This window comes from Falco biarmicus, chromosome 4 (assembly GCF_023638135.1).
Source record: "Falco biarmicus isolate bFalBia1 chromosome 4, bFalBia1.pri, whole genome shotgun sequence".
Classification (NCBI taxonomy): Eukaryota; Metazoa; Chordata; class Aves; order Falconiformes; family Falconidae; genus Falco; species Falco biarmicus.
Genome location: NC_079291.1, coordinates 64573199 through 64599851, shown reverse-complemented (window position 1 = coordinate 64599851; position 26653 = coordinate 64573199). Strand labels below are relative to the sequence as shown.

Here is a 26653-nt window from a genome sequence, read left to right as displayed (position 1 = left end):
GCGCTACACCAGCGTCCCGGGCCCCTGTTCCGCCATTAGCACGCCCCCCCGCCCCCCCCCCCCCCCCCCCCCCCCCCGCTTTGTTGTCTGTGACTTCACAGCCGGTCACTATAGAAACGGTTTGATGTCATGGGGAGCTGGGAGCTCAGGTAGGGAGAAACCAGCGGCAACTGGGAGAAACCCCGAGGTCCCCCGGGAGCGGGCCGGATTTGTGCTGTTGCCGGGAATGCAACGGGAACTTTTTAGTGTTTTAATAGAGGAAAAAACATTTTCTTGGCTCTACAGCAGCGCCCCCGCCCTGGCCCCGCCCACAGAGCGCCCTAGCCCCACCACGGAGCGTCTGGCCCCGCCCACGGACCGTGTGGCCCCGCCCAAAGAGCCTGGTCCCGTCCACGGAGCGCACTGGCCACGCCCACAGAGGGCCCCTGTCCCGCCCACAGAGGGCCCCTGTCCCGCCCACAAGGCGCCCTGGCTCCGCCCACGGCGGCCTCTCGCCCCGCCCCGCCCCGCTCAGAAGCGCCAAACCGCGCGCCAACTCTCCGCCCCACCCCTTTCCCGCCGCTATTGGCCCATATCCGCCGCGTCCCGCCCCTCCCCTGACAGACAGCCGTCCCGCCAACTGCCGGCGGCGCCGCGCGGGACACGCCCCCCCGGGCGGTGGAGTGGGCGGGGCCGGGCGGTGACGTGAGGGTAGAGGCTAGCAACAGTTGCCTCGAGACCCGGCGCCAGGCGCCATAGTGACCGTAGCCCTGGAGACTGTTACTTGCCAACGGGAGCAACGCGCGGCCCCGGCGGCCGGAGCCCAGCGCAGCCCGCGGCGCCCGGCGGGGAGGGCAGGTGAGCGGGGGCGCGGCGCCCCGCCGGGGCCGCCCGCGGAGGGGGCCCGCCCGCGGAGGGGGCCCGCGGCGGGGTGGATGTGGCGGGGTGTGTGTGTGTGAGGCGCTTCGCGGCTGCCGCGGGGGCCGGTGAGGCGGGGGGTCGCGGAGGGTCGCGGGGACACCCACCCCCCCGCCCCGGTCCGGCTGCAGCGGCTTCGCGCCTCGGCTTGTTCCCGCAGGGCTGAGGGAGCTCCTCGCGCCGCCCCCGGAAAGTTGGGAGCGGCGGCGGCCCCGGGCGGAGCGGGGGAGGCGGCACACACACCCCCCGGGGGCCGCTGCCCGGGGCGCGGCCTGCCCCGCTCCTCGCCCCCCGGGCCCCACACCGCCCCCTGGCCGAGGGGGCCGCTCCGCCGCGACCGGCTCCTCAGCCCGGCTCCTGTTGTCCCGGCGAGCGCCGGCTCCGGCCGCCGGGGCCGGGTCGGAGGCGGCTGCGGGGGGCACCGGGCCGGCAGCGCTGGAGGTCGCGGCTCCCGCCCGGCGCTGGTGCCGGCCGCGCTCCCCGGGGCCGCGGGCGGGGGGCGGGGGGGGCTTCAGTGCCGGCTCATCCCCCGCTCCCCGGGCGCTGCGCCCCGGCGCTTGCTCCTGTCGGGCTTAGGAGCGGGCGCAAACTTCGATCAGACCTATTTTTAAGCATCCGCCGTCAATTCCCGACTTGGTTTCTCTGCTCGGTTTGAATAAAGTGCGTTGCGAACCGCGGCTCGGCCCCTCTTCAGGAGGAGTTTGTGCATGTGCCTATTTCAAGCGTGAGTTCCTGCAGCCTGATTAAATCTTTCCATTCTTTTTACTTAGGTCCTGTTCTGAAGTCTTTATTTTGGTTTTGCTATTGAAAGAAGCAAACAGGGGAATAAATAATAACTTTATTACATCTCCTTTATGGTTTTGCGCTTGAAATATCCATAAACTGACCGCACTCAGCTTCAGATTCATTTGATAGTTGAGGCTTTTTTCCATCTGCTGCTGCCCAACACTTTTCAGCTCTCTATCTCAGTTACAAATCGCTTGAGAACATAGAGTATTGCTGGCTTAAAAAAGAAAAAAAAAAATCAGTCTCCAAATACAAACCTTCAGTGCCCAAAGACTGGGGATTGCTTTTTGCCTCTGCTGTTTGACTTTTTTGGTGTGAGTTTGCTTCAGTCAGTTTAAGATTAATTTGGTCTTATCTCAGGTTTGATTTAAAGTTACGTGTCTAGTGGCAGTCAATCTATGGATGGCAAGGCATCTTGGAATGCCCTCGTGGTTACCTGTTCCAGGATGGGTTGAAGCAGCCTCTGGAGGTACCTTTTGTGGGAATTTAGGATGGGCAAAGTTTTGACTTCTAGATGGCTGAAGTCAGGTGAGGAAAAAAGCCCACACTTGTGGGGTGCTGGATATCTGACATCGGGACTGGGATGCGGTAGCTCCAACATTGGGTGCTCGTTGTTTCATTTTGAAAATCTTAGTTCATGGTTTTACAAAAAAGCACACATCCAGCTGGTTCTTTACTGCTCAATATTGCCGTCCCAAGGGACGTGAAATTTATTTAAATGTTGTGAGATGCTTTGCATTTGCCTTACGGCGTATACAGATGTGGGCATGCTCTGGTGTTTTTTGTTTTAAGTACATGTTCTCAAAGCTGTTCCCCCCATAAGGTGAGGTTGGGAAATACTCATCTTTTTAAATGGAATCTGGGTTCTGGGGTAACTACAGGATCCAAAAGCAAGTGAGGGGTTGGTGGCTGGAACTGCTTTGTCCCTGAGGGGCTGACAACTGGAATTGCCTTGTCCCCCCTGTTTTCTGCAAACCCAGGAATGATCCGAATGCGTGCATTGGTGGATGGTGATGAGAGCATCCACCACCACAGAGGAGTGCAGGAGCCAGGTCCCTCAGCCTTCACATGGGACTCCCAGGACAGTCCCTGCTTTGCATTTCCCTGCTGTGTCATTTGCATCTCATGAATTCCTCTCACAGTACCGTGTCCCTGTCCTGGGGCCCTGCGTGCCAGCTCCGTTTGCTGTGGAAGGGTCCGAGAGGGTGAGAAATCCCAACGCTGCGCTGCAGCAACCGGAGAGGGTGCAAGACGTGCAGGCAACGCGCTGGGTGCTGTGGCCATGGCCCGACGCAGCAGATTCTCCCTTAGCGTCAGACCCATGCTCTCAAAGTGTTTTGAAGGTTTGGCATATAAATTTGTAGGTTTGGCATATAAATGGAGGCTGGTCTTAATCGGGAGGCTAGGCACTGTGTGTCCCATGGAGTCCCTGCAGCAGGGTTGGGGGGAGGGACAGGGTCGCCTATCTCAAGACTTAAGGCTGAGCATGGTGTAGAGAGAGTTGTTGTTAAGTCGTGTGTTATATATGTAAGAAATACACTTTCTGTATACGTCTGTGTGTGTTAACGTGAGATGGTAACTTAAGGGCGTAATCATCGAAGACCCGAGCAGCCAGCACCTCCGACGATGTTGATGTTGCATGTCTGGGCTATTTGTTGGGGTAAATTCTCCAGCTGAGGGAATTCATTGCCACTAAAAGTCACCTCTGTACTTGTTACACCCTGCCTGTCACAAAACTCCTTCAGGGCAGCCATGAATGCAAAGCCTCCGTCAGCGGTTAATAACTGTAGCTTTTCCTAGCTCGATCGCAGTAAAATAGACGGCGCCAGTCATTGTCTTTAAATAGTCTCATGCTTGTAACACCTCAGAGCATTGACAGCTGTTCTATTTAATCGCAACATGTTTTTGCTTTTAATACAGGCCTGTAAACATAGCTGTTTTAATGTATTCTAGCATATTTTCCTTGTTCAGTTTTAGTACTCTAGAGTTAAAAGCGTCCTCGGTGTGCGGAGTCACAGCGCAGGGAGGGCAGTGCTGATTCAACAGGCGTCTCTTACCACTCGGCTTCTCAGCCAAAGTTTCTGCTGGAGGCTGCCGAGTTATATTTAAACCCAGTTTTCCCTTCTTTCCCTCCCTCGAAACAAATGCCAGCGCAGTTAACGTCTGGCTGCCGGCCAGCTGGAGCAAAGCGCTGCCCCGACCAGCGTGCCAGGGCTTGCCGTGGGTGCTGCGGCGAGGAGCGCCTATCCTCCCCGTGTCAGCGCACGGCAAGCCGGGATTATGTTCCTGATATTTGAAACATATGCGAGGTTTCTTTCTGTAATCTGTTCTTTGAGGCTCGGTATTTTGTCTTATTTGGACTGGCACTTCTTCGTTCCTGCATTCAAACATTCACAAATCCACCTTATTGTCTAAGAATGTGCTGGCTTTTTCATCTAAGGCTGTTTCCATCTAAGTAACATATGTACTAATTATGCTGTAAATACATAAATAGACGACAAAACATTTCTGCAGCACCAGCCATGTACCTCTTAATACGCTGAACAAAGAGGAATCCTTTCATAGTGGGCACTACCTACAGACAATCACTTTTCTTAACCCAGAAAGCATAGAAGAAATTATTTCGGGGCACATCAGTACACAAACTGTCTCCAATTGGGGGGGGGGGGGGGGAGGGAAGGAAAAAAAAAAGACAACCCACAAACCCACCTTCAGCTTTGGGTCATGTTTTTGTGAAAGATGGCTGCCTTTCACCCAGCTAAACCAGGACTAGAAAAGTTTAAATTTCCTGAATTCACCTGACATGTTAAAATGGTATGTATAGGCATGTGTTTTCATGTCAATGAATGCAAAAATCTGCCGATGATATTCCTCCTTGCTTAGGACACTGGTGGGTTAGGCAGTATCTCTCCAGCATTGCATCTACAAGGAGTATTTTAAATTGCAACAGAGGCAAGTCTTCCCAACCAGAACTTTTATCAACTGTTTTGTTTTGTTGATCTGGTATTACACAAGAGTTCAGAGCTGTACAAACGCCAAATGAAGGTGTCTGAAAAGTAATTCAAAGGCAATTGAGAAGCTTGGGTTTTTTCCTAAATTAGATTTCTATTAAGAATTTATCTTCCTGAGCTTAATAAATTCCAAAGAAGTCTCAGCAAGAGTACAAATGTGTTGTAGCGCTGAAGCTTTGCAAGAGATTAAGTTGACCATTGCAGTTGCTTTCAAAGGAACAGAGGCCACAGAATGCTATGCCAATGATGACTTTATATAAAAGCAAATGCAAAAAACCCCCAGATTCGTTTTCTTGTCACAAATCCTTACTGCATTGAAGGAAATCTTCAATGTCTCTAGCAAGAAGCTGAAGGAAATAATAATTGCATTGACTGCAGCCATATTCCTCACTGATGCATCACTCAGTTCACTGATGCATATTATGACTGTCCAGTCTCCACAAATCTTTTTTTTTCTGTTTGAGGTGCTGCTTTTCCGGCTTTATGTGCAGGAACATATCTGTGTAAGGACAAATGACAGCAGGTACCTGTGTGTAGGCTATGATGAGGTCCAGCAGTTTGAAACACATCCCTGTCTTCTGTGGCAGAGCAGCTTCACACTCAGGAGACTCCAGGGCATCTCTAGTTTTTCCAAGTCTCTAGTTCTTATAAAGAAAATGAAGGACACAACCGGGAGCAAGGTGAAAGCAGGAGGCAAGAAGGCTTCTGTGGGTTCCACCGTGTCCGAGATGCCTGTAACAGCATCTCCACGCTCTTCAGGAGTTGTCCTGCCTTTGGGGCAGCCCAAGCTGAGCTGACAAAAGCACTTTTCTGTCGCTTGCTGCATCTGTGCCATAAATTTTGCTGCCACGCATGGTGCCGAAGGGGTGTGTTTCCTTTCTGCGCCTTTGCCAGCTGAGGCTGTTCTGCTGTGAGAAATCTGCAGTGTGGGTCAGGGTTTCCAAAACGTTGCCTGCTCGGCTGCCCTCATAGGAAAGGATTTGTGTTGTACTGTGGTACATGGCAGCAAGCTCCATGTTTTGAGCAAGAGACCTGCCTCCAGTCGTCAGCATTTATTTTTTATTATTATCTTGAATAGACATCCCACAGCCCTACACTGCGATGCAGTGATGGCCTCAGTGCTACACTGGTTGGAGTTATTCTGCTCACTTGATTTGGAAAGGTTATTCATGGTGGATGCATATGTCTTCTAGAGTGGTACAGTCTCAGTGGTCAGAGCATGGTGCATCTGATGATAGCTTTTGCACAGAGGATTTCCCCTGTTTCGTTGCTCTCAGGACTAGATGCCGGCATAGGGGAGCTCTAATCAGTTTGTGTGAAAAGGCCTTTTTCTGTTCCCTGCCTGGCTTTCTCCAAGATCTGATCCTGAGCTGAGCCAGTGCTTGATGATGTGTGGGTTGGGTTAGTGCTTCTTGTGCTTAGGACAGGTTCAGAAGGCTTTACTGGTTGGTAACAGACAATTTCACAATTAGACAATAAAGTACCCTTCACCGGGTGTGTAAGTGAGGCTGCGGGACTGGCTAACAAGGCACAGGGACAGTAACTCCGAACACGAATGGTATTCCTCTCCCTATCGCCTCCTGGCCATGGTGGGGAGAGGGTTTCACCTGTGCCCAAGGGCAGAACCGAGTCTCCACCTGGACAAAGCAGGGCTTTGCTGGGAAGGGTGGAGAAGGCAGCCTGTCCTCACCCAGCAGGGTATTGCTGCTTCCCACGGGACAGCCCGCTCGTTCTGCGCTGATCCCCCAAACCTTGCTGGTCTGTGGCAACCCAGGCTACGGCTGGAGGAGGGAAGCAAAAGGAGGTACCTGGAGATTTGGGACTAGGTGGACAAATGGCCTGTCTCCATGCGGCTAGGGGATGCTCATGGGAAGCAAGGCACAGAGCTGGATATTCTGGTTAGTTCAGCCAGATCTGGGGCCTTTCTGGCACAGGCAGTAGTCTAGCCTTTTCTTTTACCCAGGCTGTGGTGTTTGGGCAGTAAAGGGAATTTGCACGTTTTCTTGCCTCTGATAAGTTTAAGCTTGCAGAAAGCTGGGAGGAAGCGAGTTCTGAGATAAGACCAACCTCTCATGTGCTGTAGGTACGCTGTTTGTCAGTGCTGTCACCTCCCTGGCCTGGGCAAGGATATCTTTCCCCTCCTTTCTCCTCCCCCGAGCTGTCTTGGATGGTACAGTCAAAAAAACAACTTGAAATCCACCTCTGGGCTGTGAAATGTGGGGGTAGATGTGCGTAAGTGTGTGTGAACTAGTTCTGTCTAATTTATCTTCAGTCCTTGCATTTAAACAAAATATTTTGCGTGCTGTTTCAACCCCCACCGCTTCCTCTCTCCAAAGAATCACAGAACAGATTGTGTTGAAAGGGACATTAAAGATCATCTAGTTCCACCTCCCTGCCATGGGCAGGGACATTTCCACCAGCCCAGGTTGCTCCGAGCCCTGTCCAACCTGCCCTTGAACACTTCCAGGGATGGGGCACCCACAGCTGCTCTGGGCAGCCTGTGCCAGCCTCACCCCCCTCACAGTGAGAATTTCTTCCTTAGATCTAATCTAACCCCCCCCTCTTTCAGATGAAAGATGAAATGCAGATATTTTCAAATGTTCGTGGACTTAAATGGCCAATCATGGCAGGAAATTTTTCTTTAGTAGCTACAGATAATAAGAGAAACAATGGCTTCTGGTGACCAAGCTAATCTTCAGAGCTTCCTTCTTCCTGGCAAGTATTTATTCTTCTTAGTATGATGGATGTGCACCATTGTTTAGTAGACTTGCACCCACCAGGAATTTGAAGTATCCTCCACCCTGGTCCTAAAACCCTTGAAGAAACTGGGGCTTGCCTGCAGGCTGCCTGTCCTCCACAGCTGTTTGAACTCAGAATTAATTACCTGTCCTCCGAAGCACAAATCCAAGATTCACCTTTGGTGTTTTAGGCACCAGCTCTGTGGCATTCCCTTGCTGAGGCTGACTTGGGCGTTTTCACAGCTTGGGCGTTGTGAAAGCTCAGGTTGTTCCTACTCCTGCCTTAGCCAGGACATCTGTTGGTGTTTTCCTTCAAGGAATAGCATTGACTATGGTACTTTCCATAAGATTGCTCCCAACACCAGGATCAGACAATAATCACCAGATCGGAGCCGCTGGCAGCAGGACCACTGAGGTGGTTATAACTGCTGCTTGCTGTGCTAATAAATGGGAGTATTTAAATTTCAGAGTATTGTCTTGTATGCTGCAACCGTTAGAGGTAATTGTGTAAGATAAGGAGTTGTAAGCAAGATAATTCATGTTTCAAAACATACTGGAGCAGTAAAAGTGCTTTTTTGATTCTTGCTGTTTTCCAGGTTTTCATTCTTCTCAATCTAGGTGCTGCTCAGAACTTAAAAATCTTTTTAAAAACCCCAAACAAACAACAAAACAACAACACCCCCCCCCCCCCCTTGCTTTTAGCTAAAAAGTGCAGTCAACATTTCTGTAACATTTCATAAACGATGTGTTGCCAGAGGTTTACCTGGCTACTGAAGTTTTGAGTCAGTTCATTATTTAAACTTTCTTGAGGTAGAGGCAGTAGACAGAAACAGCTTCTTTTAGACCGATTATGTAGTATCTGTTAAAACCCACAGATGTTTGAGCTGTTGCAGCGCCAGGAAGCCCCAGCCCACCCCGACAGCACATTATCCTGGGTGCAGCGGGGCTCGGTCTCTGCCCCAGGGTGCTCACAGTGGCTTCACGGGAGAGGCAGAGCCAAGGCTGGCACAAGGATGGGGATTAGTTACTTGTGGTTTATCCGTCACAGAAACCTCCTCTGCAGTCCCCATCCAAGACATTCCAGTGTGATGCCTCATCAGCTGCTGCTGCGTCATCCCCGAACTGTTGGGAAGAGCTGTCGCCACAGCTTGTTGTTACTAGGGAAGAGCCCCAGCACCTTCAAGTAAAGGATCTTTAGGCTATTTAAGAGATGTAACCCTTCAAGTAAAGGATCTTTAGGCTATTTAAGAGATGTAACCCTTCTAGGTATCAGCTTCCATGAGAGCAGGCACCCTTCTCTGCCTTTGCGGAGGAAATGCACAAGGTGAGCTATCATGTTGGTGCTTGATAAGCTACAAGCACCTAATTTTTAGAGTTGATTTTTGGGGGTCAGTATTCTGGTTCTTAACGCGGTGTGAGGACAGAGTGTATGCAAGTATGGGCCAGGCAGTGCCTTTCTGTTTATTTCACTGTATCTATTGTCATGGTGGATTACAGCCGAGCAGGGTGGTGGATTGCAGGGTAAGTCTGACCTGAATGCAAACTGTGGACTGGGTACTTTTCTGCATCTTTCTCATGGATGCAATCGCTCATAAAATCATGATCCACCTTATTGTAATTAATGCTCAGGAATTTTTAAGTCCCCGGCTGCTGCCCTGCAGGGCAATGTGTTTTGTGTTTAGCTCCACAGGTACCATGCAAGCGCTGTCTCCCTATCTCAGTTGTAAAAAACACTAGTCATCACTTCCTTAGGTGGAGACTGAAAGGAGACATTTTAATATTGAGACATCTGAGGGTGTGTCCATCACAATAACATCTCTCTGTATGTTTATGCAGGCCCTGAGGCTATATCTGTGTATGTGGAGATACACATATATTTTATTTTTTAGATACCTGCAAACACGTAAGTATGAAAATATACCTGTATATCTACATATATGTACATTATAAAAGAGTGTAGTTCCAAGAGGACACCACGCTGAACGATCTTTATTCCATGTTTCTGATGCACCTCATAGCCGCCAGACCCTGTCCTTGCTGGGGTTTCCGTGCCACCATAGACCTCCCATGGGACTGCTCTGAGGTGTAAATTAGTCTCTGATCTAGCAAGTCCCATCTCTTTCTGATCCAGAACCCACATCTATTGGTACTTCTCAGCCTGTCTGGGAAACCGAGCTTTATTTGCTCTGTGCTTTCATTTCCATTTTCTGTTAGGGAAAAATTCAATACCTGCCTTTGCCAGGAGCCAGAGAGTTGAGATGGGTAGGCTTGTAATATTTGTAAAGTGCTTTGAAATCCTCACGTTAGTGCTGCTTTACTCCCTGAGCAAAATCACACAGGCATCTTCGTGCCCTCTGAGAACACTGGGTGCAGAGGCACTTGCCTTTGACCCTCAGGATGCTGAGAACAGGGACACAGGCTGCACGGCTGGGGCTGCTCCGTGCCCTCTAAGAGCAGCACCCGGTGCTGTGGCTGCTCCCCTCTGCTCCTCTGGGTGCGCTTGGGGACAGTCCCCTGGGAGAAGCACCCACTCGGAGGATGTTACTCCCCCAGTTTGCTCTCCCTTCTGCTGGCAATCTTGCAGCGTGCTTGCTGGTGGAGATGCAGAGACCGTGCTCAGAGCCATGTTATGGTCCTAAAAAAAAACAAGAGAAGGAAAACATCAGACTGACCCCTGGAGAAATTATTTCATTAGAGAAATTCTTTTGGGGAAAAGAATGATTGGGGCATTCCTTGCTGCAGTGACTCCAGTATCATTGTTCAGGCTGTTTTACAATTTAAATGAACCCACATGTAGACTGCTCTCAAAAAGTGAATTTTGCAACAAAAATCTTTGGGAGGATGAACTGTAGACAAGCTAAACTCTGTTGTTATGTGTTGCTCTGTTTGCAGCACCTGATGAGAAACACAGGGTAATTTTGGTGACACTCCCTCTCTTTGCACATTTTGAGAGACAATTTATGTCATGGATTGAATTTTTCCAGCAGTATTCTAACCTCATCCTTTAAACTCAAGCTTTGTTGTCTTAAATGCCACCAAATAACTACATTAATACATCATACATTGCAGTTCTTATTCATGTTCCCCAAAGAATTACTTAATGCTTTGGTGATGAGTCTCTTATTAGTCTATCATTACGGAATTTTTGTGATAGCTTTTGTTTTGGCAGCTACTTGGTTGAACTTATATTTCAATGTTGGGCAACAAAATGTTCCGTGGTGAACATTTTGAATGCATCTCCTGGTTTCTAACTGCTTTCTTCCTATACGGGGATTGAATTACGGGATTAGCCAGAACATCATGCAGTATTTCTGCTGGAGAAAAGTAAATAGTCTAGGGGTGAATTTCTACTTTACACTTTTGGCTTACAGCCATCCTAGGCTAGAGGTAAATTGAACATTGGTAAGAACTGACAGCCTGTGGCCTCTCTGCAAGGATTTTTATACCTTTTTCTCTATCAGGTTTATAAAAAAAATCACTAATTTTCTTGCCTCAGAAATTTAAGATAAGGGTTGAGCTCCTGCCTGTTCCCTGGAATTCACATTTACCCCCCAGATCAGCAGGAGCATATGCTGATCAGTTGAAGAAGGTATGCAATCTTATGGTCCAATAATGTAATAAGAGGGGATTTTAATTCTAAAAATCTGCCCCCTCTCTACCCCCAGAAATCTTACTCAGCTGGGTACAGCGAGTTGGCTGTATTATTCTTTTGAGACAATAGTGCATTGAAAACCTATTTTGGAAGGTAAACTCATCTCTGTACTGTTAGCGTTTTGTGAGTTTATAACACCAGTGGCTGTTTTCCCACTGCAGAAGCACAAACAGCATTCTCCCTTGGACACACATGTGCATGCACTTGTGGAACTGGAGATAAAGGCCGCAAACACCATTTTTCTAAAAAACCCCACCCTCCTTTTTTTTTTTTTTTTTTTTTTCCCCCCTCCCCTCTTTGCAAATGGCTTCTGGCATCATTGCTGTAACTGCCTCTTTCCTCGAGACAGCAAGGTCTCTTGTGAACTTAATATAAATTGTTCGTAGTACTCCTTTGAGTCCATTTCTTGAATTGTATCTTTGAAAGATCCCTCTGTAGCTTCATGTCGGTGTTGGAGGGAGAGCTGGCTGACTTTTTTGGCATCTAGTGATTGTGGGAGAAAAAAAAATAATTATGTGAACGCTCAGCTGAACAATGTGCAATATTTCTAGTGGAGTGCTTTTTGCCTGGGCAACCTAAGTGCAGATGCAGAGAAGGAGATGATGGTGTTTTCTTTTTCTCCCTCCATCTGCAAAAAGTAGAATTTCTCCACTAAGAAAATTAATGTCGTATTTTTTTTATTTTTTTAAAACTGCTGTTAATGTCTTGATTGTACTCCTCTGACCTATAGCACTGAACTAAACCCATTCACTTTTGATCTACAATGTGCTAAATGAGAACAGAAACTGACCCTTCTGTTTTGGAATATAGAACTGGAAATTCAGGATTAAAAAAATCTACTTTTTTGCCTTTGAAACAGGCAGATGGGATCATTTAACATATAATTTGCTAAAGTTTATTTTGACTGAAGTCTGATGTCAAGTAGCATCCTGAGCAAATATTTCCGAATAAAATAACATATTGCTGACTTACAACTCTGTTGCTGTTGGTTTAAACTAACTATGGTTATAAAATCCCTTGTATTGGCAAAGGGTCTGTTAGCAGAACAGTAATTGTTTGTATGTAGTATTTTTAAACCAGTTGTGTTTTTCTGCTGTTATGTTAATGGAAAGCACGTTTTGACATCTTCCCCTTAGCTCCCTGTCTGGATTTGGCATTCCATCTGGCTGCACCAAAGAAACTCTTCCCCCTATTCCCCACCCATATCTCTTCTGGGTAAATAAAGGAGCCACTGACAAGTTTAACTGTGTTTTTAAGAGAACTAATCATTCTGCTTTCAAAATTGGCAGTGCGATGGTCGTTACTGACTACTGAACTGAAGCTCTCCAGAGGTACTGTTTTTTTCTGAAATGTTTTGAGTTGTTTGAAGCACGCTTGGCTCATAAATACCTACAGACCATAGCCCATGAGAGACCCATGAGTCAGGGAGCAGGAAAGGGTCAAGTCTGGATGTTGTAGAAACCCCAGTCCCAATACTTCGAGTAACAGAATAAACTGATGTTTCGTTTGACGGTGCCAAAACCCATCCGTAATTAATGCTCTCTCTCCTTCACAAATGTCTTTTTTTCCTTCTTTTGTCTATTTGGGCAAGAATGCTGCAAACAGGGGATTTAACCCATGGAATGGTGAGGTTAGTGTTCGATTGGGTCTTCCAACTTTCTTTTAGAAGACAGATTTATGCAATTCAGACAATGGAAGGGAAAAGAAGAGAGAGCAGTAATGGGTCGATAGCTAAACAATTCATAATTTAAAATGAAAAAAAAAAAAGTGAATCTGCAGTGCCAGGGGAAGATATGAATACTAACTGATTCCTCTGATGCTTTTGAAGCTGCTTTTGAAGCTCAGACAGGAGAAGCAGTTTGAGGTGGTTTAATCAAGACACCTGTGCAATCTCTCTTATGGAAAAATCCACTGAAAGCTTCACAGCCCACACAGAGGAGCAGGGTCTGGCTCTTAATGTCTCAGACTGATCTTCCTCTGCTTCCTGTAATGACAATTCTTCATTGTTCTTCGCAAGCAGAATAAGGGGGGAAAGTCGCTGCTGATGTTCAGAGCAATTCAGCGTTTCTTGCACTGTGCTTTGTGTGAAAAACAGGATGGGTGGATGCTTCAGGCAGTTCTGGAGGATGCTTAAACCCGCAGCATTCAGGTGGTGCTCCTGGACACAAGGATGTCCAGGTGCTACAGCTCGGACAACGTCCTTGCACCTCCGTCCTTGTTCCAGGAAGAAAATACCTGCTCCTGGTTTTTGCAACTTTGATACAAAAGACTTTTCTAAGTAGTCTGTGGCATCACTGTGAGGGAGATTGACCTTGTTTATAACACTAACAAGTTTTGTTAATCAGCGCAGTGTTGATTGGGCTCTTTGTGTGGATTTGTAAACATCTGGGCAGCCAAGGGAGTTCCACCTTCCTCCAGGAACCTGGCAGAAGAGCCCTGATTCCTTCCCTGTTACTGCCGTCACATTCATGTGAATTAAAAATTAAAATCTCTGCAACTCTTACTGATGAGGGACTGAGAGCACGCGGGTTATCGCGGTGAGATGAACACGAGAGCACAGCACGGGCTGTTTTGGTGATGGAGTGGCCCAAGCGATGCCCTCCGCCCCATCTGGGGAGTCTCTCACCATTGAAACTCAGCCTGACCGAACAAGTGTGGCAGGCTGTTGCCATTTGAAATATCGGGGGGGGGGGGGGGGGGGGGGGGGGGGGGGGGGTGAGAAAAAAATAATAATAAAAAAAGGCAGGAGTCCCAGCCCCTGAGCCTGGTGGTCACTCACTTTGTCAGGTCAATTCACTGCCTTGTGCAGTCACCCGGGAGAAGATGGTGATGGTTAGGGTACTGCTTCTCACTTGGCCTTTTCTGCTCCTTTGTGAAGTGCTGTATCATATAAAACATGCTCTGTTGCAAAACACTTTTTGACTGCAAGAGTATTCCTAGAAAACTTTTCTCTTTGCTAATGGTGCTGCACTTCCCTGCTAGTGTTTGCTTTGCTGATTATTTGGCCTTGGGAGGATAGTTACTTTGTTCTCAGCAGCTGGTGGCTTTCCTTTCTAGAGGAGATGGATTTGTTTTTTCCATCCCTGAATAATTTAGATACTACTGATAGCTTAAAAATACTATTTTGCAGAGTAACTAGGTACTTGTGTTGGACTGCAAATGAATACTCTCCTGTATCTCCATCTGCAAATTACAAAACTGCTACATGAAGTTTACTGTTACAAAGCTTTAGGGACTCCAATTTAGTTTGCATTTAATCAGTTTATTTTGTGGAGGAAAATTTATATCAGATTTGGCCGTCCTTTTAATAGTTATGTTTCGGAAATGAAATTGTGTCTGAATCTGGTTCCAAATGTGCCATGACATTAGTGTTAAAAAAAAAAAAAAAATCAAACCAAAACCCACCATTATTGCTTCTCTTAATTGTGAAATGGGCAGTCATTGTGTATAAAGAGATTTGTTTTAATTTTAAAAGGTTTTGTCATCCTCAGCTGTAGTCCACTGTTGTTGCTTACGAGTGCAGCCCCAACCCAGGAAATGTCTCATAACTTGAAAAACAAAACATTTTCTGGCTGGTCTGTATTAGAGAAGACATTGAAGACATTTAGCCTGGAAACTTGAATTAAGATGGTGACATGTATCAATAGGATGCTCTAAGTTGAGGCAAATATGCAGAGTGGTACCCTTCTAGTCCCTGATCTGATGCACAGATAGAGGAGGCGTCTGTAAAGACGTAAAGCAAAGCATGTCCGACCTTCTCCTTGCTTGCTGGTGTCTTGCCTGAACATTGCCATTGTGTTTTGGCTGTAGTGGAGCCTGCTGCATCTGCAGGGGGTCTGAAACCAGGACCTTCTGACACCAAGACCTGCTCTGGTTCTCCTTCCCAGGTTCCAGTGGTGTGTGGATGCTCCTCTCTGCTCCAGCTCCTGGTCTTCTGCTAGTTGCTCAGTTTGTAAGTGGAGGCATTCTTAGCATTCCTCCCAGTCTGCATCATAGCTACGAAACGTCTAATTACACTTCTGCACAACAACTAGCCAGCAAATTAACATTATAATGGATCTTAAGGTTCTGTAATTACTCAAAAATGTCACTGGGCTGAAGGAGTGCTGGCAGCAGCCTTTCCTCCCAGGGCAGGGGTGTGCAGCCCTTCTTCTCCTGCCTTTGGAGTCTGCCTGCACGTGAAAAATTTGTTGTCCTGAGGCCTTACGGTCCTTAGCAGCACTTTGGTAATTACTTAGGATACAGGAGTGTCACCAAAGTTTAGGACCAGGCTCTCAAGCAGAGCTGATTATGTCGCTGACTGTCTTTGCTGAGCTGAATTCTCTCGGCCATTTTTAAACACAAGCAGCTGCTGCTTTCTTTTGTCCTATCCCAATTTTGATTTTTGTTCCTTCAGGCAGGATGTCTGCTGAAATCGCTGGAAGAGTTGCTGTTGGCTGTGTGGGGCTGCAACTTGCAGAAGTGGCTCAGAAGAGGGAGGGGAGCAGCAGCCTCACGCACTGTGTAGTCTCTCAAATTCTGCCCTAGCGCTTGCCTTTGGCAGGGCAGCAGCCCCCTTTCTGCTGTCCCCCAGCCCTGCTCTACAGCTTTGTCACTTGTCCTGGTGAAACCAGGGCTGTATTGTCACAGGAGAGTTCCCAGCTCCAAAAGGATGCCCCGCCGTTTGAGGGCAGGCTGCAGCAGCAGCACTGGCGGCTTTGCGTTGCTTCACTCTGGGCACTGAAATCAGGATTTTGGCCTTCCTGCGTAGGCAGCGCAGAGGAGTTACCTCCAGAGGTTGACCCAGAGTAGCTGCTTCTCCTGGTGTACCAAAAAATGAGCCCTTCAGCCCCTCGGGGGGGGCATTTGGGGTAGGTGGCTAATGCTGGCTGATGGAAATCCTCTGCATCCCACAGTGCCTGCACGCATCGAGAGCATCCTATAGCTACACCGGGTATGTTCAACCCTTACTGGGCTTTCACTCCCTTGCCAGCTTCGTTTAGCCAGCGTTCGCTTTTGGGAAAAGAACTGCTGTGGATTGAGGTTGCTGCCTTTTTGTGGAAAAGGGGGAAGGAATGAAATAATAGTTAATACTTAATGCATATGAGCAGTGATGCTGCTGGGGTTGCCTAGCAGCCGGTTAGACAAGCAAGAGAGTAAAATGGTCTGTCTGAGGGATGGTGGTTGGAGCTGGTTTCTTGGTTTGCTAGTGGAATCTGACCCATGCAGTCCGCTTTTTTGGGAGGGGGAGGAGATGATGGAATTTACCACTAATGGATATTTTAGCTCCGTCGGATCGTCTCTATCCACTCCCCCACCCCCATCTGTTTTTCCTTTTCAATTTTTCGAGTGTAACTTGGAAAGCTTTAGCCAAAGGGAGGTGTTAAAGTTTTGTATGGTTTTTGGAGATGGAATGGGCAAAAAATCTCTCAAAAGAGACTTTTTCCTTCTATTTAGGACTGTATCTCTAGCAGTCTGGAGATCATTAGCATTTCACGGCCTCTTCAATATACTGCTCAGCACATGCAGTAAATGCTGTGTGGACTGGAAATAGCTCCTGCAGTCACACTTAACGCTTCTAACTTTGCTCTCATTCTCGCAAGAAGTGGATGTACATTTCGTTTTTTGGAAAGCAAAAGTAGAAAGATACTTTGGAAAAACAAAAAAAGGGGTGGGGTGGGGTTGAGCTGCTATATGATTGCAAATAAACTGCTCCCTCCCCCATGGGGCCAGAAATTCCCCAAAGTATAAGGTTGGATTAAAACCCCCCAGGAGATAAAAATAAGGAAGGCTGACTGGTTTAACAGTGATTTTCTGAAATTGGGTTCTTCTTTTTTCCTTATTCAGTAAAAGTTGGAAAGCTGGAAAGCCTTTTTCATGTTGCACATAGCTCTGTGGGAGTAACAGGACTCCAGGAACTGAAACCCTAAAACCCTCCGCTAGCATCTACCCTTGAGATGAGAGGTGTCAAGTCTCAATTCTCCTGTGTTTTCCTCATCCCAGCCGTAACTTTTTAGCACATGAAAGCAGAAATAAGGGCACTTAGCAGAAAGGAATGGAATGAGAAGAATCTTGGACTTAATTTGCTCATCTTAATAAGGAGTAAGAATAGTGGGTCTTTTAAGGCAGCTAGCCTTTTCTACACACTGAAATGAGTTGATGGGTCTTGGGTCAATGCCAGCAAAAATATCACTCTAGTAATTTTGGTGGAACGAGCAAGGGGTCCAGGCAGTGAGTTTTGGCTTGCTTTGCAGGCTGGCGCTTGAACGAGACCAGAGTTATCGAGAGGTTGGTCACCTTCATATATGCTGCTTCTGCTGCCATGGCAGAGGTGTTCCTCTTACGGAATTATCTGTAGAAGTCCTTTACTTGCCAAATGTTGCAGTGTTAAAGCATCCTTTAAAGATATTTCACAAAGCTTGGAGACTTCAATGCTGAGCTGTACCCTAAGGCAATAGGTAGGCTGGGCAAGGATACTGTGCAGTAAAGGAGCTTGGTTCGAGTTTATATTTTTGTGCAAATGCTACTGGATCACCTCAAATAGCTGCAAATATGCATATTTTATCCCTTTGCTAGGGAGGTTCTTCAAGTTATGACATTTCTTAATTTTCAGTTGTCATTTTTAAGTTGCCAAGCGGTGCTGAACTCTTGGCTGCCTTGCATGAGTGTCTGCTCTCTGTTGAATGCCGCTCTGAACATCAGAAGAAAATCAGCTGCCTTCTGCAAAATGCTCCAGGGTCTACTGTTCTCATGCAAGAGGCATGTGAGCCCCCCTGAGAAGGAGATAAATGCAATCAAATACTAAAAGACCAAGGAGGAGTTTGGGGGCTGAGGTCAGCAATAGTTTTGGAGGGGGGAGGAAAAAAAAATCCTTCAACAAAGAACAGAATTTTTGAAAGACTTTATTTAGAAAGTGCCCAGTGCTATGAGTTTTTATTTTTTATCCAGTGGATAAGTGATTTCTGCTTTTCAAGACATCTACCTCAGAGAAGCAAATGCCTTGCTGCAGTTCGGTTGCAGTTCCCGGGAGGACTGTGAAACACCAGAGGAAAGCCAAAGGAAGCACTAAAAGCACCACAGCCTGGAAATCAGCAACTTCAGTGATAAGCTTTATTGTTAATTAATCACTGTGCAGGTGAACTGATGTGATGCCAATGCCTAAGCTTAGGTTTAAATGTTGGAGGGACAAATTCTGCCCAGCTTCTGCTCCTATTGAATTGGGGAACCGGTGACAGCAGCATGTGGCCTTAAAGATGATTAGCAAGCACAGCAGAACTTTTATGTTTTAGATCATACCACTGTGCCCAGGACAATGATCTGTTGCACCAGCCCAACAAAAGCCTCTCTCTATTCTTTATTTCCACAGAGAGGAGGCTCTCCCTTAAAATCCTCTGAGTGTTTGTAAAGTTTCAATGTAAAAAATGCAAACCAGAGAATTTGAATTAGTTTCCAATGTTTGTGGAACTAGGAGAAAACATCCTTCTGGTGATTTCTCCTCTTCATCAAATTGGAGGACACTGAAAAACTACACACACCCTCTCCTGAAAGCTTATTTCCCAGTCAGACTACCTTTCTCCATGCTCGGAGATAACCACAAAGAAAAGTAAACCTCTTTTAAGTAAGCTAAATCCTGCTTTAAAGGGATCTAAATTCTGCTAGGAAACTTATAGGAATCTACAGATAGATGAAAAAGAGGACGAAAAAGTTGAAAGAGTACTTGCGCAGGGGCTTGTGTTTTTGTGGGAGCTCTGGCTGTGTGATGCTGCAGCTCTGCTGGTGCCGGTGCTGTGGGTGCTGTGCGTCCCTGGGCGGTGCTGTGCATCCCTGGGTGCAAGCTGGGCACACGGGGCTTTGCATAATGGCTCGTTGCTCCTGGGTTAACTCTTTAATAATATTTTTAAAAACAGGCAAAAAGGTTCCTTTCCTGGGCATCTGCTTTGAAGAATGCTGCCCAGCCTGTTAATCCGTTTATTCTGAAATAGCAATTAAATAAAATAAAACAAAACCAAAACAAAGCAGCACACCCCGCAGTCCTTACCCCCCTACACCCCCCCCTCACAGTTACTATAGCAAAGAAATTATTTGTCAGTCCTCCCGGGCTTCTGAAAATACCCGCTGACATATTTAGTGTGCGTTCGCGGCGGGCGGGAGCGGGGATGGGGATGTTTGGTTTGGGAAGCGCTCCCCGCGTTGCCTAGCAACGCACCCTGGACACGGGAGTGGACCGCGTCGCCCATGGCAACTGCTGTTGCTCCCCAAACAGCGTGGGCCGCATTCTGCCCGGCACCGCGTTTTGGCTGGGCTGGGGCTCCCGGGCTATGCAGTGTGGGGTCCCCCCTGCCCCCCGCCCCCCCCCCCCCCCCCCCCCCAAAGCAGCCTCAGGCTGAGGGGTAAAAACAGCTCCCCCTGCCCCTTATTGGTGATGCAAAAGAGCTTAAATCTTTCCCGCTGGGCTTAGACTCTAAGAACAACCCTGACCTGTCAGCACGGCGCTGGAGGCTGAGCTTTTAAAACTGCAGCTTTGCCTTGCCCGCTTAGGGGATGGAGGAAATAACGTGGTTTCTGGGTGTCATCTGAACCCCTCTGTGGCTGGACTACAGACAGAAAGTTTTGTGGGCTGAGCCGTCTGTCGGAAAGCCACCAAAAGTACTGCCCACAGGAATTGATTACCTGGATAAAAGATACAACTCGGTTAATTCTAGTTCGGTAACAGTCAATTTTCTTTCTTTGGGAGAGTGAGAACTTGTAGAGCAGCGTACAGTTGTTGCAAGCCTTTCTCTCCTGTTCATCTAGAATATGGTCTGTCCTGACCAAAAATACAGCAGTGCCTTTCCCCAAGTGCAGAATATTCAAATATATATTCCCAAACTGCGTTTCTAGGGCAGCCTTCTCATTTCTTTGCCTTTCCAGGAAGAATTGCACGTCTCTAGATAGTTTATGTCTATTTGGGGTCTTGTTTAGTCCCGGAGCCTGTGGTGCCAGTCACTAATGGCTGTATGAACCTTAAATTTCCACAGGGAAAAAACCCAGCGTCTCGTTCCCCGTCTTCACTGGTAGCAGTGCACTGGGTGCTGTGATGGAGAACAACCATGAGTTTGGTTGTGGGACCCCCCACCATGCCAGCCTGTGGCTCTGATCAGCCACTTGCAAATGCACGTAGGCAAAACATTTTGGACTCGGGGCAGTTCTACTGCATGTGTAGAAGCAGAATCATCAATAAGCAGATCCCAGACTGTCATGGGGAAAGTTTGCAGGATGTTCTGGTGTGGCACCATCACATAAAGGGCAAGACTCCATTTTCTGTGGAAGATGAACCACCCAGACCTCCGTGGTGGCTCCTCCCTAGTATCACCAGTCCCTGCTGAGGGTGGTGCTCCCCAGGAGTGGGCCGAGTTAGCACAGCCTAGAGGAGCATCTCGTGTGCAGGCAGGAGGACGGTGGGGTCAGAGCTCATGCAAGTACTCGAGAGAGACCGAGAAACTTGCCCTTGGTGTTAGGAGAAAGCAAGCCAGCCCTCCTCCTCCTCCTCCAGCCCAGGCACCACCTGTCTTTCGGAGGGGAGAAGTGACCACTTGTTTCTCTCCTTGCTCCAACTCTCCTTTGGGGCTTCTCCAGCTCACTGGTATAAACCCACAGCAACAGTAACACCCGTGACCGCTTGTTTATCCCCTCCTGCCCTGCTTCAGTCCACCCCATGGTGGAATCTCTCCCAGAGACCACGGGAGCACTGTCTCAGCTGGTGCTGTAAAATCTAAGACAAAGCTGTCTGTTCTCCGCAGGGCCACAGTTTATGTTTGTGGCTTGTTCTACTTAACAAAGTTAAGCACTGCAATGCTTGTGGATGGTGCTATATCAATAAATAACAATGTACTGGGCTGTGTTGGCAGCGGTTACGTCTGTATGTGCTGTTCACTGGATAGGCATGATGGAGACAGCTGCTGCTGCCGCCCCACATCGAAATGAAAAGCTGCAGCACATCTCTGACTTCACACTTAAACTGTGCAAAGGCTGGCTAGCCTTAAGGCCAGGGAAAGGATTGTCTAGCCTAAACAAGCAAAAAGTGAGTGCTGACGAGTGTACCAGTTTCGATTAAGCTGATCTCTTGGAATTAATTTAAAATATGTGACATATTCCATAGTTTTCTGCCATGGGACAAGCTATAAAAGCAGGTCTTGCAAAAACGCAGTTGAGTACCCAGGTTTGCAGTTCTGTGTTCTGAAAGGAGCCCAGCTCCGTCAGGGGAGGGCTGGCTGTACCCAGGTACCGGGGATCCTCCTGGGAGCGTGCAGAACCAGAGCTACAGACCACAGGGGTCAAGTAACCAGATGTTGTGGTTTGATTGATGACTGAAACTTTGAGATTGGTCCTAGAGTAGGAACCTTTGAAATGCTCTTGTGCTGGATTTTTGCTTGATGCACTGTACTGACTCGCAGCCCTGGGAAACCCCTGCAGTGCACATACTAAAAATATGGGGAAATTATTAATTTGAGCCCAGAACTTGTGCTTGCTTTCATCAGATAGCATCAATGTGTGTGTTGCAGCCAGTATCTGAAGGGCCTGGACATGGTGTACAGTGTAGCGTGTACCTTTTAATTCCTCTTCGCAGACCTGAAAGCTTTCTTGCTGCTCAACAGATCCCCATACATTGTTTCGTGGGCAGCGTTATTTGCCATCGTTGTAGCAAAGCTTTTCTGAAGTGAAGTTTTTAGCTAGTTAATAGGAAAGAAACAGGGAGTTTCAAGTGCTTGTTAGCAGGGTCATCCTAGGCTAAAAATTCTGGAAGCTGTTGGGACTTTTTCCGAAGAGCAAACAGCCGGGATTCGTGCAGGTATGTCTGTTGAGAGGCTGAGGGTGAAATGCAGTGCGGCTGTAAATCGGTTGCATTTCTGAGCACCAGAAGGGATGCATTCGGTTCCAAGGAATCCAGTCCTGGCTTTTGACACTTGGAAAGTGTCTGTATTATTAACCCAGGAAGAAAATAGGGCAGGTTTTTGTACGGGAGGGAGATTCACAACGTTTCTTTGCCCTTGTTCAGGTCTGAGACCCGTGCACGTGGGGTTTGGCCACAGACAGCTGCCAGCAGCGTACAGCACGAGGGCTTTGGCTATTCGGTCTCAGCTGGCTCTTAAGGAAACTTCTGGTTATCCAGCCAGCACAGATACATGCCTCGCTCTCTTCTGCCTCTCTGAAAGTTATTTTAAAGAAACAGCAAAAGATTAGTGAACTGCTGTTACACAACAGTTACGTGCGTGTGTGTATATATATATTACTTGACTTCGTGAAATCTAATTAAAGACTGAGTGTATATTTGTATTGCAGTATATTATTAACTTCCTAATAAAAACCATTTCCAAATTTGTATTTTTCCATGAGGACCAGGTTTCTGAAAAAAGAAAAAAAAAAAAGCCACCACCCAGCTATACTGCCTGCTGCCCTTGAAGCTTGTGTTTTGGGTTTATCTGTGTTTCCAGGTAACTGGATCTCTTAGACAAGCAGCATTTGCTTCTGTTTTAAATTAATTTAACCTAATCAGTGGAAGGGTCTGGTGCCTTCTCTGTTTATAACATTTTGAAGCGATGTAATGAGCAGCCTCTCCAGAGTCAGCCTGTTACCAAGTCCCTTGTCGTGTTTGCTTCCCCCTTCCATGCCCTCCGCTTAGCACCGCTTATGAAAAGGCTGAAGGTTGTGACACGGGGTTCAGGACACGCTTTAGTGCCAGCTCGGTGAGCCTGGCAGAGCTCGCTCCCAGCTGCAGTCGGCGATGGTCTCAGCCTCTCCCCATCCTCTGCTGGCCGGGGATGCTGGTGGAGGAGGGTTGGGAAGGGCGAGCGCTGCCGCAGCCCTTGGCACACAGGGGTACAGGAGGGCTTGGTGCTGCTGGCGAGGGTGCCAGCACCATCCTGCAGCATCCTGGGCTCTGTGGGGGGGCTCGGCATCGCGTGGCCGCAGGCGTTACGGACTGGCCTCAGTGCGGGATGAGGGGCTTTGGTGTGGATGTCCAAGTTTTGATGCACCAAGGCTCTGTCCAGTCTTGACCTGCTCTGGTGTTTCCTGGCTCTCTCTGGAAGTCAGGACAGCAGGCCCTTCTTCCAGTGCTTTTAGAGCAGTTAAAACCCCAGCGGATAGTGCAGCTTTCCCAAGTCAGGCTAATATCACCGTGACCGGTTGTACAACTTTTTGGACAAGGTTTGAGAGCATCCCCTCTATGGTCTGAAGGAAAAGATAACTGCTAAACAGGGATGCTGGCAGAGCAGGTTTGCTTTGGCTCAGCCATCCAAAAGGGAAGAATTTATTTTGCTTTCATGCATGGGTGAGCTGGAATCGTGTTTTTCCAAAGAGGGTGCAAAGCTGGGGGTGTACTTGGCCCTTGGTCTCGCTTCAGAGCCTTGTGCTGCAAGTGCTGGCTCTTGTGCTCCTCAGGCTTCTGAGTCTTTTGGGCAACGGAAAAAAAAAAAAAATAGTATTTTCCTGATTGTAATTTCAAGGCAATGCTTGTTTTTTCTTGGAGATACCGTGCTTTGGAGACACGCACAGCAGGGGTAAAGGATGCATGTGGAGGCAGGAGTCAAGCTGGGTCGGAGACAAGTATTTGCCTCAGTTCTGCTCTAAGGCAGTATAATTCACTCGGTTGCATTTTCATTCACATCAAATAAAGAAGTTTCTTCTTCCAAAGAAAGAAACACTTCCTTTCTATGCTCTGGTTAAAACACAGCTAATGCCTTTTCAGGGCAAATTGTTAAACAGAGACTAAGCCAAAAATGTTGAATGAAACGGAAAATATTTGGGAAGTTTTTCTTTACTAAAATAAATGTGGCATAGAGCGTAGTGGATGAAGTTGATGGGTAGTGTGCATCTGCTAGAAAAGAGAGCTAGAATCTGGTATTCCCTGCATTCCTTTTATTATTTTCAGTCACTTTTGAGAGTGTTGAGGGTTCTCGGTAGCGAATCTATTAAATGTAAAAGCTCTAGTTCCTTTTTCTATGGTCAGGGGAGAAAATACCATTTAGAGCCCATATAGAATGTGATGGTTCAATAGCATTTTTATTTCTTCTGAATTCAGTTATTGCTGTTCTGGTTTTCCTATTTATCTAAGCTCCAAGCCAACTAAACCTGAATAAAAGTTCCAGAAACCAAATAACTATTTTTAAATATAAGCCTTCCTTTCAAAGTATGCAAAAAATGCACAAAACCAAACAAAAGGGAAAAAAAAGCAAAAACTGGGTTTGAATTTTGATCATAGCATGTCAATGTTATGGATGAGAGAGAATTTTTTTTTTAAATTAAACTACAATCTTCCCATTATTTTCCATAAGATAACAGATATCAGGAGATTTGTATAAAAAATTCATAGCTGTATCATGAATTTGCATATGGAAATGTGACTGTATGTGATTCCCTGGTTATTTTCCCCCCTGCTTAGCCTGAGATCTATTGAACAGAAAGAAAACTTGGAGCACAAACTGTGCCCAGCTGAGCACCCTGGCTGTCGGGTATACTAAATCTCGTTAACTCATGATAATATTAAAGATGTACAAAGGTTACCTACTGCATTAATTTCGGGTAAAGTTTTCTATAAAATGCCTTTAGCAATCGCATCCAGCTCTGGAGGTTTCCTGCGGTTCTGGTGCATCCACCCTATATACCTTGATGACCCCATGACCGTACATATTCTAGCTCCAGGTTTATCGTCAGGTCGTGTTATGGGATGTTTCTGACAATGCATGCAGGCAATTAAAAATCCAGGATACCTCATTTTAGCTGGAGAGCTAATGCAGTTGGCATTTGCTTCCTGTTTGAAGAACACACGGCATCAGAAATAAAAAGGCAAGGGTAATTATAGCAGGTTCACCTGGAAAAATAAACTTTTCCCACCGTTATATCTTAATTTGAAACCTTTATATCTTAATTTGAAATGAAAGCCATGAAGCACATCCTTCAGTGATCCACAATCTGATTTAGTCTTGGGTTCTGTACTTCAAGGCAGTCATTTTCCTGGCAGATTTTTATGCCCGACGTTTAAAACCCCTTTGAGAAGAAGTTGTTAAGCCCATTTACAAACGGCAGATGGAGAGGCAGTGGAATTACTTACCAAGTAGGGGTAATAACACCCACCAAGGTTTACTGGGACGCTTAAATATAAGTACCTGTGAGAAACTTTGTCCCAGAGGTAGAATAATTGACTGTTTTTAAAAACAATAACAAAACCCTCATCCAAGGTATTTTTTCTTTCCCTCAGTTATGTACCGGTACTATATTCTATTTCAAAAGTTCTACCAGAAAAGAAGGATGAAATAAAGGAATTGAAAAAGTTTAATGGATGACCAAGTAAGCTTTGAAAAGCAAATTAAATAAAAAAATGATATGTTTTGTCTTCAAGTGAGCAAGTGGTTCACTGAAACAGTAGCAATTTTAGTATTTTGAAAGCAACACTGGTATGATTATATGGTTATTCTGGATTAAAAAAAAAGCATTCGCTGGTTTCTCTTCTAGGGTAAATAATATGTTTTACATTTTCACCTTCAGAAAACAAAGATATGTAAATACAAGACCTAAATACCACATGAGAGCCAAGGCTGTGCCACTTCCACCCCTGATTTATGTAAGGCTGCTCTTAAAAAATTAAAATAAGGTGGTGGTAGTGAGGGGGGAAAGTTATATTTGACTTCAAATGGTGAAGTGAATATACTTCTAGTGAAGTTCTTCTGGTATAAAACCACCAGGTAGGTTGGTTGCAATTACTGCAGAAGCGACCCAGGGCCTGAGGAAGGCAGGGGCTGAAATCCTCTTTTATTTGAAGTCTCGGAGCCGCCTGGGATCGCTGCTGGTGCTGCTGGTCCTGTGGAGCGAGGACCAGAGCACCGAAGAGAAATAAACCAAATATTTCCCCGGGGCAGACTCCCTGCTCTGGCTCTGATCAGCAGTAGTTATTAGACGCCTGAGAGCTCCACATTTAGCTCCGAACCGGTTTTGTTTTGAGCGTTCGGGAGCTGATCGTTTATATTAAAACATTCTGTGGAAAAATACTTGCAGTTCCTCCTCACATCCTGGACGGCAGAGCTCGTGGGCTGCAGCATGGACAGAGCACCCAGGACGGGCACCCTTCCCGCTGCTGGGGGGCTCTTGCATCAGCCCGTCTCCTTCCCCACACTCTTTTTGGGAGTTTGGGAATGTTGCAGAGGATGCTGCTGTTTTCCCTTCTGGGCGCTCGCAGGCACCTCGCAGGAGGAAGCTATGTGGTGTTTGTTCTGCTGCCCCCTCCTTTTTTCCCCCTCTCCTCTCGCTGCAAATTTGAATGTGGAAAATATTTTTGAATGCCTCTCTTATCTCTGTTTCCCCAGCATTTTGGAGCTGCTTTAGGCAGGAGAGATTAACAAAGGCAAGGCTATTTACATGAAGGCAAGTGGCTTGTGAATGAAAGGGTGACAGCTGGAGTTTTTATCAACCCCTGTAATATTACTACTTGTCTTTCTCAAATGCATTCAGACTTTGACAGCCCTCTGAGACCAGTGCTGAAAAAATCCCTCACCTAGGGGAGCGTTGTGGCTTTTTTAGGAGTGGGAAAATTGAAGCACGGGGAAAGGGAAGCATCC

The 26653-nt window shown here is 47.0% G+C and overlaps 1 protein-coding gene across 5 annotated transcripts in view; it reads left to right on the top strand.

Annotated features, from left to right (window-relative positions):
• The first annotated feature begins 648 nt into the window (after window positions 1-648).
• RFX2 (regulatory factor X2) overlaps window positions 649-26653 on the top strand; it is a 63904-nt gene continuing 37899 nt past the window's right edge. For 2 of the 5 annotated variants that reach the window (XM_056336937.1, XM_056336932.1), the window contains exon 1: window positions 650-837. The gene's annotated coding sequence lies outside the window, so the exon portion shown is untranslated. Of the gene's footprint in view, window positions 838-26653 lie in introns of all 5 variants that reach the window. The other 3 variants (XM_056336933.1, XM_056336936.1, XM_056336934.1) reach the window with 3 other exon arrangements.